The sequence below is a fragment of the Mustela nigripes genome, chromosome 1 (assembly GCF_022355385.1).
Source record: "Mustela nigripes isolate SB6536 chromosome 1, MUSNIG.SB6536, whole genome shotgun sequence".
Lineage (NCBI taxonomy): Eukaryota > Metazoa > Chordata > Mammalia > Carnivora > Mustelidae > Mustela > Mustela nigripes.
Window position 1 is genome coordinate 7817787 of NC_081557.1, and position 19403 is coordinate 7837189.

The following is a 19403-nucleotide window of genomic DNA, read 5'->3' on the forward strand; positions in this document are numbered from 1 at the left end:
AGGTGGGGCGACCTTGGGAACTACAGCCAGCTCCAGTGTCCTACAGGAGGCCTAACATGGGCTGGGCAGATGGGAGGCAGGCAGGGCTGGTTCCTCAGGTCAGTCTTGGAGGGCTTCCTGAGGGAGGGAGCATTCCTCCAATGTGGGGAGTGAGGGTGGCCTTCCCCACAGGAGAAGAGCAAAGGTGTGGAAGCCACATCAGCCACAGGCCTAACGGGGCAGGGAGCGGAAGAAAGGCAGGCAGGCTAACCTGGGCCAAGCTGAGAAGGTCTGAAAGGCCAGGCCAAGGGCTTTCGACTCACTTTTTCAGGAAATGGGGAGCCAATGATGATCTCCAAGTCAGTGACTTGATTAAGTGTGAGTTCATCAAACCTCTGGCAGTATCTGCATTAGACGGGCCGGGCCAGGGAGGCCGGGCAGCCCATCTGTCCCATCATGGCGGGTCAGAGAGCCAGCCAGCCAGGACTGTGCGCCGAAGGGGATTCGGGCCAAGGAAAGCCACCCAGGGCCTGACCCTCTGTGGGCTCCTCGTCCCAAAGCCAGCCCTGCCCGCGGCTGCCCCAACATCCTGGGGCACGGAGGGGCTCCCTCCCACCCCCCAGGCAGACTGGTGCCCAGCAGAGGGGACACTTCAAGAACCCAGAACCAGCCTGGGTTCAACTCCCGCTCGGGCCCCACTGCTTTGTGCAAATGGGGTCACCCCTCTGAGCCTGTTTCCTCCTCTGTAAAAGGGGGGGGGTGGTTAAGGATGCCTGAGCCCTGCAGTGCCACTGTGATGATTAAGTTGGACACTCAAGAGTGTCTGCCAGGAGGGGACCCCGGTTCTCTGTCTGGCCTTCCTCGCCTTGGAAGAGGGGGACTGGGGAGCAAGGGGAAGCCAGGTCTCCGAGGAGCCCGTGCTGGACACAGTAACACTTGAGAGAGGCGAGCGTTCGAATCCGACCCCTGCTACTGAGAAGCTGTGTGACCGGGACCCTCTGTGCCTCAGTTTCCTCATGTGTAGGAAGGAAATAATAAAGCGGGGCCACATGAAGTGTGAGGACGGGGCCGCCGTCCGTGGAGCACTCGGCGCAAAGCGTATGCTGGTCATGGGAAGCTAGTGTTGTTGGCTCTGCGTTCCCTCCCAGCCCCCCGGGGAAACCAAGACCACTTCCTGACTGAGGGTATCTGGGGTGCTGGCCCATGCGGGCCATGTGGGGCCCCCCAGTCTCTCCTTTCTGGTGCCTGGCTCCCGTCTCCCAGCCTATAGACCCTGGAGCCATCTCTCCACTCTGCACCCTCAGGACCCAGCAAGGCTGCCACTGCCCCCAACTTGGGCCAAAGTCAGGGCAGCAAGAGGCCTCAGCCATACTCTTCCCCTAGCCCACACCAGAATCTGGGGCTGAACAGAGCTTTTGGGAGTACCCTCTCAGTTGTAGGTTCTCTGACTCTCAGAACTTCTACCGGCCCCCAGAGGACATGGCCTTCACCTCCCCAAGGCTTCCCCCCCCCCCCCAACCTCCTGAACTGGGGAGGGATGGCGCACCCCCCCACTCCAGCTGCCCCATGGAAGGGCCATGCTGCAGAAAGCCGGCTAAGTAAATAATGACATTTCCTCCTCTCCCCTGTGCTCTTCGTCCCCTTCCCCTTCCACAAATAAATTATCAACATGCCCAGGTCCCGGCGGAGTGGAGCATATCGCGGGGAACAATGAAAAAGCTTTTAATAGGATTCCAGGAGCTGCAGCCACTCGCTCACGCTCACGGGCCCTAATGGAGATTGCTCCATGACCGCGGGCCGCTCATGCCCTCTGGGGCCCCTGGGGCCCTGCTCCTCCAGGGGGCACCGGGGGGGGTGCAAGGCCCAGCTGGGCCACCTGCTGACATCACGGGCCAGCGTCTGGGCCCAGAGAGAAGCACTCGGTGATGGAGGGACAAAGCGCATGCCGGCCACCCAGACTGCTCGCCCTCGGCCCCAGTGGACCAGGCCCATCATAACAGCCCTGAGGTAGACTCCTCCAGGAAGCCCCCCACCCGCCTCCCTCCAGGGTTCAGATGCACCTCTGCTGTGAGCCCTTCCCTGACCCCCTTACCCCAGGGATGCTGAATGACGTCACGTGTTGGCAAAGGCCTGCAGGTGCCTGCGCACGGTGGGGCCTCAGGGGTCGCAGGCAGAGTCCAGGGGCCGGTGGGGGGGGGGGGGCGCTCCAGGAGGTCTGGGCTCTGAGGCCAGAGGGGGACAGCCCGCGTACCTGGGTAGGTCCCCAGCTCTGGGAGGGGCATGGTTGAAGGAGAAGCTTTGCGAGAGACAGAGCTAAGGCCCTGGAGACCTTGGGGTTACCTGCCACCTCTGTGCCTCAGTTTCCCGTCTGTGAGAGTACGTGTAAGGACCCAGATGGAGCAGGACCACATCTGCCCCTATGGTCGCCGCCCTTCCTCCTTGTCACCTCGGCCAGGTCACTCCACCTGGGCCTCATTTTCCTAGGGGACAATCAGGATAATTGCAGAACCTCCCTCAGAGGCTTATGGTGGGGATTAATCCAGTGAATACTGACGGTACGCAGCCAGGCCCGACCGTGTCAACTCCGGCTAGGACGATGACCGCCATCTCCCAGGCAGTGGTGTGCCGGCGCGCTAACAGGGTGAGGTGCCGGGTCCTGGCTGTGCGACCTGGGTCCGATCACTTTATCCATCTGTGCCTGTTCTTCCTTCTGTGAAACGGCAGCTGTGAAGCCACAAGGAGATCCTGCATGGGTAGGGTCCTTAGTGTGGCTCTGCGACAGGCGGTGTAGACAGTAAACACTCAGGAGCCACAGTGGCTTCTCTGCTGCCCTCATGGGAGGCACTGAGGTCCGCTGGTCCCCAGCCTGGCTTCCACACTGAGGTCTGGCACACAGGGGCTACCCAGTAAATACCCAAGGGAGTTCCTGCCTGACCCCATCCAAGAGGATCCAGCCTGGGCACAGGTGATATAGGAGACCTGACCTTTGCCCAGTGAGGGGCCAGTCAGGAGCTGAGCAGGTGCCCTGCGAGCCTGACCACCAGACCGGGTGGGTGCCCCTGAGTGCGGGAGGCGACCCCCTCCCCAGGCCCGGAGCTCCACAGAGCCCCGGACAGGGGCAGCACCCCAGCCCTGGACCGGGGGAGCCTGTCATAGCCGCTGAAACGTGAGAACCCCAGTTTCCCAAGAAGCCCTTCCACGGACACCTTCCCGCATCGCACTCGTACTGACCCCGAGATGTGCTCTGTGGTTCCATTTCACAGGTAGAAGTTTCACAGTAGAAGCTGAGGCACAGAAAGGGATGAGGTGTCCAGGGGTACCCGGCTGATAAGTTTCAGAAGCGGAATTCAAACCCAGTCCCCCAGACTCCAGAGCCCAGCACTTTGATTCCCCACAGCCCAGCTGCCTCGTGGTGGATCCTGACTTCCTCGTGGCCTCAGACAGGGCATTTCCCCACTCTGTGCCTAAGTCTCCCTACTCCGGCAGTGGGAAGAAGACAAGCCAGGCACAGCTGGCCGGGCAGAGGGCCTGGCACTGCCCAGCCCTCACGATAGCCAAGCCTGGTGGGACGGGAGGGTCTTGGGACTCAGAGTCCAGAGCCATGGTCTTGCTGGGCCCTTCAGGGCCTTGTGGTCCATCCCCTTGGCCAGCAGTAGTGGGGAAACTGAGGCACAGGCAGATCTACTGTGACCGGGAGGGTCGGGGAGTACGTGTGGTTTATCTCCCTGGACTGGTGGGCAGTCTACAGGGGGCGCAGCCTCTGTGAGGAGGGGAAGGGCTTCCGAGGCCCCCTCTGCCCTCCAAGGAGCCCTCTCTGTATCCACGGGCCGGGCCGGGACTGAGCATGGGACCCCCCGGGGGCAGAGGTGGGGTGTGCGTGCGGTTCATTCACCTCCCAGCCTGGCTCGGGTCGAGTAAGGGAAGGTGGGTTAGAAGGGTTAGGTGTGAGCCTCTGGGTGCAAGAATGTGTTTGTGAAAGCACATGTGATCCAGAAGTGTGAGCACGACACACACCTCCCTCTCCGTTCTGACATGGCCCTGGCAGGGCTGGGACCGGGGATGACTCCTCTGTGGCCAGCTCCAGGCCGGGGCCACCACGGGCAGCTTCTCTGAGAAAGTGAGTGAGACCCCCCCGGTACCCCGCTAAGCCTACATCCCTCTCTCGGCCGAAGCAGCCCAGCCCCATCCAGAAGCCCAGTGGCTGACCAAAGGCCACCCTATGCCTTCACTGGGACAGGCCTCCCGGGGCCCATGCAAACGCCCAGGATCCAGGGAGTGGGACTGACCCACCAGCAGCCAGATCCCCTGAATTGGAACCAGGCCCCTCAAGTCTGACCGCAGAGGAATGTGTTTAAATCAAGGTCATCCCAAGAAGCCAGCAGGCAGCTGCTGGACAGGGTCTGCAGGGAACCTTGGTCGGCACTTGATCCGGGACCCAGGTGGGTGTGTCCCTTGTGGGCAGCTCCGTCCAGTGGCTTTTGTCCCTAGGACGCCCAGCTGGCAGGTTGGGCCCTCTGCAGCCCCCCATGCCATCTGAGGGGGGCACTCAGTCCCGGCTCACCATTCCTGTACCTGTTCACTGAGCCCACACTACACTTAGCACCTACTATGTGCCAGGCCCCGTAGCTGGCGTGGGGACACATGAGTAAACAAGATGGAGAGACACAGTCCCTACCCTCAACCATCCTGGCTGCCCACCTGGCCCCCGACTCCTCCTCCTCAGCCCTGCCGCCACTCAGGACCAGCCAACCATGGGGCTCCCCCCACTGCCCCCCTAGATTGGCCCTGGGTGTCCGCCACAGCCTCCTGAAAACTCAGCTCTCCCCTCTGCTCACCGTACCCCCACCAGGCAGCTGTTGGCAGGCCACCCCCAGGAAAAGCCCATCCCGGCGCCAGCACCCACCCAGCGGCATTTTTGAGGACATTTTCCCCGGGGAAGAATTTCCCAGGCATCACCAGGGATGGGGAGCGGAGGGGCGATGGGGGAACAGGTTAGACAAGAGCAATTTGCTTCTGTAGATAAATGCCGGCTCCTCTCCGAAGCCAGGCTCCCCTTTCTTTTCTCTCTTCCTCGCTTGCTCTCTCTCTCTCTCTCCTTTTCCTTTTTTTTTTTTTTTTTTTTTTTTTTTCTTTTTTTTTTTTTTTTTTTTTTTTTTTTTTTTTTTTTACAGTTTGCTAAATCTGTTGTAATCTGGTGCCAACGATTAATTCAGGCAGAAGGAGGGAACGGGGAGTGAAACACAGTGCCACGGAGCAGCTTCTCGAGAGCAAGGCAGGCGGGAACAGCCATGGCGAGTGCCTCAGCGACCCCAGTTTTAATCCAGGTTTTTATTAAGTACTAAGCCATCACCCCCTACCAACAGCCCAGCCAGGCCTGGGCAGGCACAGCCTTGCAGCCAGCGGGGGGTCCCCTGGGCTGCCGGATGCCTGGGTCCTGCGCTCTGCCTGGGAGGCAGTGTCCCCTAGTGGTTAGCCGAGCCCCATACAGCCGGGTCCCACTGCCTCCCTCCCGTCTTCCGGCAGCCGGCGCAGGCTGTGCCCAGTGCCCCAGCCCTGAGCAGGGGCACACTCAGAGCCAGGCGAGGGTTCCTAGAGAACCCCCTTTAGCACCTGCAGCCCTGTCTACACAGAGACTGCTGTCCTGTCACAAACAAGCCCAAATATCCTCCTTCCCAGTCCATCGGAGGCCGGGTCAGCTGGCCCACGTGGGAGGAAACGCAGCTGTCAGGAACAGGGACCTGGGCCCAGGAAGCCCACCCTTTCAGTGGCCCGCCCGGAAAGACTGGGCAGGCGGTCCGTAAGGCAGGCCCAGGAGTTGTGAGAGATGAAGGCGGACAGGGCACCAGGGACTCAGGAGACAGGCCACAGGCCTGAAGATGCTGCCTACCCAGCCCTCCCCGGCTCCCCACACCTGCCAGGGGGTCCGCAGGCACCCAGGCCCTCCTCTTCGTTCTGTCTGCCGGGCCCATGTTTCTTGTGCTTCTCCTCATTGACTTCTGTCCTCGCTTCACATCCCCGGCTCAAGCGCCTCCTTCCGAGACCCCCAGCCCCAGCAGGCACCTCTGTCACCCGGCCTCACGGGGCTGAGTCCCCCGCTCCAGGGGGGGGAAAGTTTCTGATTTTTATCTGACCCCAACTCCCCAGCTGTACGCTCCCTGAAGGCAAGACGTCAGGTTGCTTCTTTTCTCCCCAGAGCCCAGCACGGTGCCTGGCCCATAACTCGTGCTCGGACACCTAGCTCATGAATGAATGAATGAATGAATGAATGGACAAATGAACAAATGAAGAGGCAGGAGGGAGAGAGGGGAAGACAGGAGAGCCGGCTGCTGGCTCCTTGCCCCCACCTGCCCCAGCGATGCCACCCCGCCCCCCTGCAGTCCCCTCCCCACAGTCCCCAGCCCAGCTCTGGCCCCAACTCTGCGGGGTGGGAGGGGCACAGGCAAGGCCCCGGTGGGAATACAAAACCCAGGGCTGTGGGGAATCTGGCACACAACTTCCACCGGCGAATCGAGGCCCCCAGATGCTGACGTCATGCTCAGAGCCGCTGACCCCAGGGAGCAGCTGGGCTCCAGGGGCCCCGCAGGCGATGGTAAACAGGCATCCACCCGCCACACGGGCAAACACAGGCCTGCACGAATGCAGCCCCTCTCTGTGGAACCCTCTCGGCTCCAGCTGCTGCTGGAGAATGCCGGGCTGGCTGGTGGGGGCGGACAGAGCTTGGCAGGGGCACCCTGGGTCTCCTCCTCGCCGTGCGGCCTGTGGCCCACCACCCCGGCCTCCCCAAGGTGACTGCACCCAGGCGGAGGACAGCATGCAGCTGCCTTGTGGCCTGGCACAAGCCAGAGCAGGCCTGAACTCTGTCTCGGGGACAAAAGTGCAGGTTCTGGGGAAGGGACCCCACCCCCACCCTCCCAGAGGGCCCAGCACCCAGGGCCTGAGGCCTTAGCCGGGCCCACCTTTCCACAGACACCGCCCCTAAGAGTAAGCACCCATCCCACAGCAAGTGTTAAGGACCTCCAGCCCTGTCCACACCCCTCACACCTCCTCCTGTGACAGCCCCAAGGCAAACCCCCCCCAGCCTCACCCCGTCCCTCCTGGACATCATCACTGCCACTGGGGGCCAGGCACTGGGGCTAGAACCCCTGCCAGTGAGTGGGGGCCATCCCACTGGAAGTGGGCTTCAGTGGCTGGGATGGGGGCCGAGTCAGTCTTTCTTGTGACCCTAAGGCCAGAAGAAACCCTTCATGAACCCAGGGTAGAGACCACCAGGGTCCCACATTGCTAGGCATGAAGTCTGGGCTAGGAGCTTCATGGGGACCACGCCAGAGTGGGGCTCCCGAGGCGGGTACCGCTAGCACCCTGCCTTACAGAGGAGGACATCTGGAGCCCCACAAGATCCAGGCATTTGCTCTGGGTCAGCGGGCTGGGCGGAGTATCCCCGCCAGGAGCCCCACCTCCAGAGGACCCTCGGGCACAAGGGCTGGCCAGCTTAGCCAGCCCTGTGCACAGTCTCAGATGGGCCTTGTCTCTGGGATCAAGACGTTTCTCGGCCCTAACTCCAGGGCAGCCTGGCTGGCTGGGGACGTGGCCACCAACAGGTCCCCAGCTCCCCGAGGACACGCAGTGGGGCCAGCCACACTGAGGGCAGGGCATACGCCCCTTCCCTGGCCCCACCCCTGTCACACATGCCCCGCCCAGCACTGAACTTGGCACCGCCACCAATGCCCCCGTCCCAGCTGGGCGGGCAGAGAGGGCTGCGCCCTACGAAACCCAAGGGCCTCATCCTTGGGTCCCGCCGGACCTCATGTCTTTCACTCCGCTAATTTGGAAGTAAGTACAGACACAACCTGCCCATCTTTTGTGCACGGCCCTACCCTCCTCTCCTGCACTCAGGGTGCTCCCCCCGCTCTCACGAAGTGGGACCGCCACTGTATCCCCCTCTGCAGGCAGGGAAGCGGGGTCCCCAGAGGTGAAGGCCTGGGGTCACCCAGCGGGCAACATGGCCTCAGCCACCAGGCCCCAAGCTGTGCGGAGCTGCATCTTGCTCCCCCTGGAGCCCTGGCAGCAGGTGACATGGGAAGGTGGCAGCACCCCTCCCCACCACCTTAGACACAGACTCGGTGCGCCTCCCAGGGGCTTTAGAGAGGAGGCCTCGGAGGAAACACAGGGGGGCCCCCCGGCAGCGTGCTGTCGCTGCTGATGGTCAGAGTCAGCCTGCAGCCCCCCACAGTCTCCAGGCGGGGAGGGAACCTGACCCCCAAGCCCTCCAAGGCCTCCGCACGTGCCCTCAGTCTTCAGGGACCCCCTCCAGCCCAGGAGCGGGGACATCTGTCCATGTCCCCCCATTTTGTAATGTAGTCCCACTCCCCATCCCCCGCCAAGCTCAACCTCAGGTGGAGGGGACAGTTGACCCCACTGAGCGACAGGGGAAACTGAGTCTCAGAGAGGCAGAGGGACTTTCGCAAGCCGTAGGTGGTAAAGCAAGGGTGCACAGGCGCATGGTCTGGAGGAAGTTGCTATAGGCTGCCACAGCCCGGGGGCCCGCCTGGCTTACACTGGTGCTGGGGAGGCTTTGTATCAAAAGGTCTGGTCTCTGTCTCTGTGAGATCAGGCGGTGGGGCGGGGGGGCGCCCCTGTGTTCCCCCCACAGCCACATGCTCCAGTCTGCCTTCCTCCCCTACTCACATAACCTGCCCATGGCTGGCCCTTGAGCTAGGATGTGACAGTCCCTCGGCTCCTCATGCCCCTCGAGCCTACCGGGGCAGCCTCTCTGCCTGCCTGCCCAGCTGGGCACCATCCCCTCCCGCGCACTGGCCTTGGCAGCTCAGGCCATTTCCATTTTAAACCTCCGAGGAAGCCCCGAACAGTCGCCCACGGAGTCGGCACCAGCTGACAGGTGATGTTCGTGCCTCTCCTTCTGGGGCTGGCAGGAAGAGAGGCAGTTGGCTTTCACTCCAGAAACAGCCTGGAGCCCCCGAGTGTGGCCACCTTCTCCACGGCTACTGGGCAGAGAGGGGCTGCTCCAGCCAGCATCCCTCTGCCAGTGGCCTCCTGCATCCTGCGGGGCTCTGTGCCCCAGGCCGGCAGCCTGCTCCCCGATTCCTAAGCTACCTGGGGTGGGGGACCGGCCGGGCTGGCCTCTGTGCCTCCTGAGGAGGCAGGGGACAGGGTGGGGCAGGACAGGGAAGGACCCAGCCATCCCAGACCTCTGCCCCCGGCCTCGGCTTATTTATTCACATCAGGACTCTGGCTTCGGCCCCTCAGGGGCCTGGCACACCTCAGCTGGGCTGTGTTCTCTTAAAACCATACACCCGGGAGAGCCTGGAAGCCCTCAGGCTTGGGAAGCCTGGGGCAGCCCCCTGATAGCCCAGCTCCACAACTTTCTCCACCTCGGAGAGCTCTGATCAGCCTGGTTCCCTGCAGCTGGGCAACAACACTCGCCAGCCTTCCGCCCCTGGGCCTCCAGCCCCGGAGAGGAGGGGCCGCGCCCGGCAACCAGCTTGAGGTGGTGGGGGACTCCTCTGCCCCCAGCCTCCAGCGCGGCTGCCCCCCACCCCGTTCCACCCGCCAGGTGCACCGCCCAGGCCCCCGGCCCCACACACGGTTGACAGTCTACAGCGCGCATAGGGAGGGAAGTTGGAGGCTGCTTATGCCCCCCTTGAAGTCGTTTTAAAAATAAAACCTCGCTCCAACCGTGACTCACGCGGATGGTGGGGACGGGAGCGAGGCGCCCGGGCCGGCCGGCTGCCTCTCTCCGCGCGCCCCTAACCCTCGGGTTCCCGGGTGCGGGGCCAGGGCCGGAACCGGCCAGCCCAGCCTGGCGCCCCCACCCCTCGCTGCGAGCCGGGCCACCTCCCCGGGGGCGCAACGAGGGCTCGGGCTGGGGCTCCGATCGAGCCCCCGCCCTTTCCAGCCTCTGCTCAGGAGAGTGGAGCCGCCGGCCGTGCACCCCGCGCCTCCCCGCGGCGGGGCCAGCGCCGCGGGCGCTCGGCTGTCGACCCGGGGCCCCCCACCCCAAATCCCAAAGGCTGCGCGGCCCCCGCGGCGCTCGGGCAAAACAGGGTGGCCCGACCCCGCCGCGCCTCCGCGCACTCCCGGCCCCCGCCCCGCCAGCTCCGGAGCCCCGTCCCGCACGCGCGGACCCCGGCCCCCGCCCCATGCATCCTTCCTTACCTGCGCAGCGGCCGGGGAGGCGGGTCTCCTCGGGAAACTTTGCGGCGACGGCTGAAGCCTCAGGGGTTATTCCAAGGAGCGGGCGGGAACCCGAGCCGGAGGGCGCCCAGGGGGGCCCGCGAGAGGAGCCCCCGGCGCGCGGCGGAGCGCGGTGGCGGGCCCGGGGCGGGGGGCGCGCGGCGGCGCATCTGCCCAGCTCCGGCGCCCGGCGGAGCCGCGGGGGGCGTGCGCGAGGTGCGCCCGGCGGCCGGGGTGCGTGTGCCCGGGTGGGTGCGCTCGGCGGGGCTAGGGCCGGCAGCGGTGCTTGCGCGAGTGGCGGCAGCGAGCAGGGCGCGGGGAACCAGGCTGTGCGGCCGCCTCTCCCCTCGCGGCGGCGGCAGCGGCGGCGGCGGCGGCGGCGGCGGCGGCGGGGGCCGTGCGTGCGAGCGCGGAGCGGGGAGGGAGGGAGGGGAGGAGGGGGAGGCAGCAGGCGAGGGGGGGGGGGGGGGGAGGGCGGGGAAGAGGCGACGGGGGCGGGGGCGCCGCGCTGCGCACTGACCCGCGGGACCCGGCGCGGGAGGCTACGCCGCCGCGCGGGGACTCGGGCCCAGCCGGGAAGAAACGGCCTCCGCGTCCTCCTCCCCCTGCCCTCGGCTAAAATGGCTGGGGGCGGGGAGGGGGGGGGGGGGGGGGGGAGGAGGTTGGGGAGCTAACCCGCCGGGGGCGAAGAGGGAGGTTTCCAAAGCCAGCCTCCAGCTCCGGGGCTGGGGAGAAAGAAAGGGGTTCTCCCTCTCGTGCCGCCTCCCCTTACACAGCTCCTCTCTGCACCCACTCATTCATCCACCGTTCCAGCCATGCATTCATTCATTCATTCACTCATTCACGTCCACCGGTGCATTCATTCACAAACAGGTACCCACCACCTACTCCTTGAGCCAAGGTATCCGCTTCCTCCCTTCCCCTTCCCCATGGGGACCCCCTCACCTGCCTTGCTCTAAAAATCTGATCCGTCCTGGGTGGGGTGCTCCACGCAGCTGCCCAGGTGGGGCATGCCCCCGTTCCACCCCAGCCCCGCCCTTCGCCTCACTGGCCGCTTGTGACCTTGAGCAAGTTTCTTAACCTCTCCCAGCCTCAGTGTCCTCTGTTGTAAAATGGGAGCATTAACAACCTACCTCCAAGACTTCCTGTGAGGCTTGAAGGAGCCCTGGAATGTGAAGCAGAGGAGGGCAGTGCCTGGCACTCATTAGGGGCTCTGGAAATGTCTGCGCCTGTTGTGTGCGGGAGTCTGATGTGGATGTGGGGTGGGGCACCAGACCTCCCTCCTCTTAGTCTAGAAGTCCCAGGGCTCTCCGCATTGTGTAGGATACCAAGGAACTCTTCATCACCAGCCTCAGGCCTGGTCAGACCTTGTCACCAAGCCCCACCACCCCATCCTGCCACCCATTTCCCTGGAGGGTTGCTGAGTGAGCCCCTGCCTCTGCCTAGACACCCCCTTCCTCAAGGCCCCACTGCTGGCAGGTCCCCTGATGCCCAGATTCCCCACAGTCTGGCCTGGACCCCTCCCCCAACACCCATCACCCTGTCTCCCACCCACTGTCCCAGGCCCAGGCCGCTGTGAGATGCTTCTGGGGGCCACATCACACTCTCTGCTGTCCTTCCAGGTCCAGTCCGGCCACCCCTCCTCTATGATGCCTTCCAGATTTTTCCGGGTGTGGGGGGGGAGGTCTCAGTAACGGACACAGCCCCTCCCCCCCCACCCTTCCTCCTGTGCTGTCCCCTCCCCCTCTCCCCACCCCAGCCCAGGAGCAGACTGAGGCTTTGCCTGAGGCCTCAGGTGAGCACCCCTGCCTTCTGGCCTCTCCCGCCTCACCTCTCCCTCCTAGTTTCCCTCCCCTTAACTCCCTCTCTCCCTTCTGTGGCTTTCTGCTCAATTCACCAAACAGCTATTTTTTTCACCCAATTTTTATTTATTGCCCAAACAACATTAAACCAACAATAAAGGAAAGAAAAATCACCCACAATGCCACCGCCCTGTGGCGTCAACAGCCCCATTCCTCCGCTCCCTTCCAGGCCTGTCCAGGCACCTGCGGCTGTAATCTGTACAGAGCTGTGGTTCCTCCTCCGCCTCCCCAGACCCCCAGATGGACGTGGAGCCCCCCCAGGGGGGGGTCTCCCTTGTGCCTCCATCGGGGCGCAACGCATGTTGCTCAGGAAGTGGGTGCCGTGTCTTCACCCTCTTCTAAATGGAACCCTCTGTAGGAGGGGCCCCTTTCCACTCGGTGCCTCAGAGTGGAACGGATGGGCTGTCTCTAGCTCTGTCTGTTGCCTTTAGATATCCAAATACCTGCTTCATAATTGTGGTTTTAATGGCTGCATGGTATTCCACCCAGCCAACAGACCGGCTCGTGCCCAGTGATGAGCACGGTTCAGGGAATGCTCTTGGAGGTCCTCTGTGTGCTGGGCACTTCTGAGGCACTATAGACCAAAAGCCAGCGGCCCTGCTGGATCCTGTCCCCCACCCGCCGAGCCCCTTCCCTGCCATGCCGGAAACACAGCAGGAGGGCTGGTTACCACCCCACAACACACACACCCAGAGTGATGGCTTAGGAGGATTTTGGAGAAACAGGCTTTGTGACCACATGACCCCACAACACGGGGCCAAGTCAGCCGGGACAACCAAGGACAGCTTCCCCTAGGAGGTGGCTCTTGACCTAGGTCTTGGAGGGTCAGGGGGAATGTTCTTATTCCACCTTTGTTCCCGGGGGCTGTGACATAAAAGGGCCCAGGGTTTGGCGATCAGGAGTTCTTGGTGGGAGCCGGGGAGAAGGCGCTGGGGGCTGGGGGGCGCTGGGGGGGTCTGGGGGCTATGGAAGATGACGGGAGTGATGTCATCCAGACGGTGGGGGGGTGCAGGGCTTTGAAGGAGCCTGTGGAGCCTGGCCTTGATCTTGAAAGGACTAGGGTGCCAGGGAGGGAGTGTGACTAGGATCCCTTGGATCCCTTGTGTGCATTCAGCAGATGCTTCCCAAGCACACACACCCCACACACCCCCCTCTGCTCCCGTGAGTAGCGGGGCTCCCTGAGGGCACAGTGGGTGGTGCTGGGGATAGGGCCCTGGCCCCAGGGACTGAACTTGCTTAGAACTCTGAGCTCTCAGACATGCAGTGCTTAATGGGAGGCAACACCAGTCACCCAGGGACGATTTGTGGCTTCAACCTTGGGCTCGCCAAGCCCCAGCTGCTCTGCTCCCAGGACGGCAATAACCCAGGTGCAGTCTGCAGCCAGGTGCAGCGGGCCCCACCACCGGACAGCCAAGGTCACCGCGGCCCTGCCACCTGCCTGTCCCCTCTGGAGTCCCGACATCAGCAGCCTGCTTGCCACCTCACCCCTTACCCACCGGCCACCCTGGGCCTTCCCCCTGTTGCTCACTTTTCTCGTCTTGGTGGGGTCCTCCCAGACCTTCCTGGGCTAGGGTGACAGGGGGTGAGGTCGCCCTCTACGCTGTGAAGCTGTGGCAACAGGACTCACCGTGGTTAGACCCTTGTCACCCAAGGATGTACTGCGCTTGGCCCTGTTTGGGCCTCTTCTGGGCTGGGGGTGGGGGAAGGGTGGACCTGACTCTTGTGGGGGACAGAGTGGCCCCTCTGGTGGTCAGGGGCCATCACCAGGCACCCCTTCGCCCGAGGCTTTGTCCTGGCTGTCCAGGAATGACGGCCCACGGGGTGGTGGTCAGGGGACAGCGCACTCAGAGGGTGAGAACAGATGTTCAAAGGGCATGATCTTGGACGTCAGCCAGACACCTGAGAGACAGAAGTTCAGCTTCCCCCACAGGCCGCAACTTGGGTGGCATCTTCAGGGAGGGGAGGACCCCTCTGGCCCCAAACATGAGCAAGAGGGCCACCTACTGGAGTCCCCCCCCCCCCCCCCCCCCCCCAGCCTGGAATCCACCCCCGACCCCACCCCCCCACCGCAACCATGTCCTGAGGACAGTTCTTGGTTTTAGAAATCACTACCCTCCAAGATCCCCACAGTCCTCTCGGTCTGGGGGCACCAGAGTGGGGTGGGGCAGAGAATCAGTCCCTGAAAACCTGTCCTCCCTGTCCCCCAGACCCTGGCCCCCCAGGTGACGCCCCATGAACCACAGGCACCTGGCCCGGGGACTGGCTGGCAGCACAGACCTGGCCGAACGGACCAGCCCTCACCAGAAAGTTCTGCCAGCTTCTTGGACTTCTGTGATCCATGTCCTGATGCCACTAGAATCCCTGTCACCACGTGTGCTAAACCTTCCCATCCTGCACTGCACAAAAGGTTGAGGCACACCCCCCCCCACGTGTACAGGAGCCCCAGCCCAGAAACTCAGGTTGAGTAAGGAGGGGGCAAGGCCCCTAGCCCTTGGGGAGTCCCTGAGAGGGCGCCAGGGAGTGAGCACAGCGGAGACAAAGCCAGGGGGACAAAGCCTCCTATTCCCCAGGGTAGCAATGGGAGCAGGTGGGCCAAGGAAAGTTCTGGAAAAGCCAAGGTCAGGTCAGGAACTCCCCGCTCCCGGCCTCATTTCCCTGTGATTTGCTGCCATTCCGGGGCCAAGCCAGCGGCTCCTCACCCCTCAGTCCTGGGTCTGAGGGTCCTGTCCTGTGAGGGGCCTCCCTGAGCACCCTCTTCCCTGGTGAGGTCGCCTTGCTCTCTCCGGTGCCTCGATTTCTCCGTGGGGGCGCGTGGCCCCATTTGTGCTTATATGAGATGTGTGGGTCTGGGTGTCCTTGGACACTGACTACGGTGCAGGGGCCTGTGGGTGCGGGCTGGCGGCCTGTGCGCTTCTCAAAGAATGTGCGACAACACGAGCCCGCGTTCGGTGGTGCGGGTTTTATAAACATCTGCGCCCCCTCCCCAGCTGACCCGTGTGTGGAGACTAAGCCTCAGGCTAACCGAGAACTGCCCAGTAAGGCGATGGTGACAGAGCCACCGAAGGCCACCTGTGATCCCTCAAGCTGGCAACTGCCTCTGAGATGACAGTCCAGGGGTTACCGGAGGGGGCCAGACCATGTCCCTCTTCCGGCCCACTGGACGGAGGCGAGAAGGGGGGCGAGCTGGCCCGCCCTCCCCAGCCCTGGCAGGCGTAGGGAGGCTTGTCTCTGATGAGCTACTCTCCCTGGGGAGCCTCCTCTTCTCCCCACAGATGACATCACTGCCCCCCACCCCTCATCTGTGCCACACACCCGGGGAGGGGGGCTACCTCTTCTCCTTCCTCCCTCCCCCCACCCAGCCATTATTCCCAGCAGAGGTAACATTTTCTATGGTGATTTGAGCAATTCTTGACTCTGGCTATCATTCACCTGTTACACACATCCCAAGTTCGGGAAAGGGGACGTGGATTGTGTCTTGAATGACAGTCCAGGTGGAGAGAACGACATGCGCCAAGGCGTGGGGAGTAGATGGTGGCAGGGGTAGGGGGCAGAGGGTGTGGAGGGGGAGGCAGAGGTGAGGCTGGAAGGGCAGGAAGGCTGATGAGGAAGGAAGTTGTGAGAGCAAAGGCAAGGCCCATGCCCAAGACTCAGGGGAGCCAGAGGGCCTGAGGAGGGAGAGGGGGAGGGCAGGGTGGAGGCTGGAGGGGGGGGAGAGCCCCCAGCTAAGCTGATTGGAGCCTCAGACACTCCTGGGGGGATCCTTGCCTCCAGTGACACCCCTACCCCATCACTGCGTCTCTCCTGACTCCTTTTCTGGGGCTGCAGACTCTGTCTTCCTCGTCACCCCCCCCTTCTCCCACCGCCTGGCTCAGTCCAAGTTTACTGCCTCTGTCTACCGCACAGCACAGGGGCTCCTGGGCCAGATGCCTCTGCAGGCCACCTCCCCAGGGACTCAGACAGCTCCTGACCCCTTCCTCTCGGGTCCCCTCCGTCCCTGCAGCGGGCTCCAGCACCTCAGAGCAACTCAAGCCACTAAAGATAGTGGGGGTGGGGGGAGTGCCAATGGGAGTGTGCACGTGGGGTGTCCTGAGCTCGGGGTCCCCCTCCCTGAGTCCTGATGGTCCAGGGCCCCCTCACCTGCTACGCAAAGGTGCAGCCAGGCCTGGCAGGTTCTGAGCTAAGTATACTGCTGAGATGGGGTGCTGGGAGGAGTCGGAGAGGGGAGAGGGGGGAGGGGGGAGGGCACCGGCCATGGGCTGGGGGGGGGGGGGGTGCCCAGGAACCACCAAGCGGCAAGGAGGGATTCTTAAAGAGCTGAGCAGAAAGGCTGAGCTTTGGAGGGGCTGAGGCGCAGTCTCGCATACCAATGGCTGCCGCTGCCAGCCTCCTCCCCTTCCCGCCTCCTCCCCTCCCTCCTAGGAGAGGAGCCCCAGCTGGGAGAGCAGGGGGGTGGAGAGAAGGGGCGCTTAGCTCAGGGCAGGCTTGGGGCAGCCAGGGCCAGAGCCAGGCTGGGGTCCTCTCTTGTCCCCACAGGGGCCTGGGGGTGGGGGAGAATGGCCACCACCCTGAGGCCCACAGGCCAGGGGGCACCCTGGGCTGCCCAACCCTCGGGGTCTGGGATGGGAGGGAGCTAGGACTCCTCACCCCCGCTCCGCCCGGCCCGCTGGTGGCTTCCTGGTGCCCCTGTATAAGGCGGAGACGTTCTAGAACCAGACAGAAGTGCGCCCTCAGGGGGCGCCTGGGTGGTTCAGTGGTTAAGCATCTGCCTTCAGCTCAGGTTGTGATCTCGGAGTCTTGGGATCGAGTCCCGCGTGGGGCTTCTTGCTCAGTGGGGAGCCTGCTTCTACCTCTGCCTTCCGCTTCCCCCTGCTTATGCGCGCTCTCTCTGACAAATAAATAAATTAAAAAAAAAAAAAAAAAAAGAAAGAACTACCTTCTCTTGGCTATGACCTTGAATGAGTTACCTCCCCGGCCTTGTGTCCCGGGAGTCACACGAGTCACACAGATAGCAGAGGCTGTGTCTGGTGGGTAGAGTTTCTGAGGAAGTCCCTCCTGGTGTCTAACTCGAATTCTCCACGCAGCAAGTGCTGGCTGCCTCTCTGCCTCTCTTCTGAGACGGGAATGTCTGTCTGGCCTCAGTCCAGCACCTGATATTCTAGAAGCAACAAGGGTAAGGACTCAGCTGTGAGATCTTCTGCCGGTTCCTTTCCTTCTAGGGTCCCAGTTTTCCATCTGTACCTGGAGGGGCTGGGCTAGGCCAGGATGCCTTGCCGGGGTCCAGGGAGGGGACCGGATTGCTCCACATTTGGAAGCCGATCCCATGCCGGATCCAATCCTGTCTCTCCTGGTCCTCTGAGTCCCTGAGTAGTCTCTGCAGGTCAGCAGTACCTCTCCTGTCCTCTGTCTACCCATCTTGGGCCACCACGGTCCTCTCTACTCCCTCCCTGCCCTTGTCTTCCAGCCCATCCTCTCCGGTCTTCTCCCCCTCAGCTCTGAGGAGGCTTTTTCTCAAGTGCAGTCCCGGCCCTGCTGCTTCCCGCTCCAGCACCTGCCAGGGCTCCCCACCCTGGGAGACGGACCCCAGCCCCCTGGGGTCGGGCTGACCCTCTGCCCTCAGCTTGATCACACTCCCCTCCCCAGAACTGCCTCCCTCCCTAACACTCAGAGCTCATTCATCCCTCCAGACTTTGTGACCAGAGGGCAAATCAATGTCTGTCGGAGGAGGAGTGAACAGTATAGTAAGAGTAGGTCTTTGGTGCCAGGCCTGTGCTGGCTTCAGGGGCCCTGGAATGAACAGTGCATGCTAGGTCCTCTCCCATTGGCTAAAACCAGTAACCAAATTCCTAGACAAGATCCTGCTGATGGGACCAAGGTGTGGTCTTCAAAATAAACAAGGTGAGAAGAGGAACCGGGCAGGAGAAGCTCTCATTGGGTGGGTCAGAGGAGGCGCCGTTGTGATGGAGACCTGAAAGCTGAGGAGAAGCGGGTCTGGAAAGAGCTGGAAGGGTGTGCCAGGGAGAGGGAGCAGTATATGCAAAGGCCCTGGGTCATAAAAGAACCAGATCCATTCAAGGAAGAGAAGAGAGGAGGCCAGGACACTGGGGGAAGCAGAGCGTGGTATGCAGCCGTGCATTCATGGAGAGGAATATGGATTTTATTCTAAGTGTCATAGGAAGCTATTTGAGAGTTTTAAGCAGGAAAGTGACATGATCTAATTTATATTTTAAAGCGATCATCTGAACAACCACTTCGGAGAGCAATTTGGCAATAACTAGTAAAGATGTGCGTATCTCACAACCCCCACAACCCCCACCCCCAGTGTATGTGTACGGGAGACAGGCTGCAGCACGTGGGTTTGGGGGTGTACAAGATGCTCCCCGGGACAGGGGCGTCTGGGTGGTTCAGTGGGTTAAAGCCTCTGCCCTCGGCTCAGGTCATGATCCCAGGGTCTTGGGATCGAGCCCCGCATCAGGCTCTCTGCTCTGTAGGGAGCCTGCTTTCTCCTCTCTCTCTCTGCCTGCCTCTCTGCCTACTTGTGATCTGTCTGTCAAATAAATAAATAAAATATTTAAAAAAAAAAAAAAAAAGATGCTCCTCAGGAGCCTTCCTGGCTGATGGTCAGAGGGAGGACAGCTGGAGGAGGCGGGCCAGCCCCAGTCTGGCATATTACACAGCAGTGAAGACAGACCAAGCAGCCCTGGGAACTCGGGCAGCCCATCCCCTTTATAGCTAAAACGAACAGACCAAGGTCATAGCTTGCTGAGGGGCCTACAAAGGAAAACTCTAAAGAAAATACACACCAAATTCAAGGTAGCGGGTTCCTCCATAGGTGGGGGGAGGGTTTGCCCTCCTCTGTGAGGTCCTGTGTGTGGGGCTGGGGGTGGGGAGTAGGGGGTGGGCTGGGTGCACATCGGGGCAACCGTGCATGTGCTGCATAGCTTTCGTGCGCATGAGGTCAGTAGAAAAAGGGCGCCTGGGTGGCTCAGTTGGTTAAGCGTCTGACTCTTGGTTTCCGGCTTAGGTCATGATCTCAGGGGAGTTCAGAGTTTTAAGATTCTCCCTCCGCACCCCACCCCCTACAGGGCGCACGTGCTCCTGCGCTCCTGCTCCTGCTCATGCGCGCGCTCTCTCTCTCTCTCTCTCTCCCCCTAAAATAAATAAATACATCTTGAAAAAAGAAAAAAATAGAAAAGGATCATTTGCTGGAGGGGACAGACTGGACGGTGAGAGGCAGCGGACCAGTGGGCCAACACTCTCTTTTCTTCTCCAAGCCCATGGTTTATGTTCTGCTCCAATACACCCGGGTTTTCTCCTCGAGGAAGAAAACTGACGCTCAGAGAGGGCAAGGGCCTGCCTGGGGTCACCCAGCCA

At 62.3% G+C, this 19403-nt stretch overlaps 2 protein-coding genes across 3 annotated transcripts in view; one reads left to right on the top strand and one right to left on the bottom strand.

Moving 5' to 3' along the window:
* The window catches only part of FLRT1 (fibronectin leucine rich transmembrane protein 1), a 77861-nt gene extending 67554 nt beyond the window's left edge, over positions 1-10307 (bottom strand). For both annotated transcript variants that reach the window (XM_059402986.1, XM_059402995.1), the window contains exon 1: positions 10153-10307. The gene's annotated coding sequence lies outside the window, so the exon portion shown is untranslated. The remainder of the gene's footprint in view (positions 1-10152) is intronic.
* MACROD1 (mono-ADP ribosylhydrolase 1) overlaps positions 1-19403 on the top strand; it is a 141779-nt gene that overhangs the window by 98918 nt on the left and 23458 nt on the right.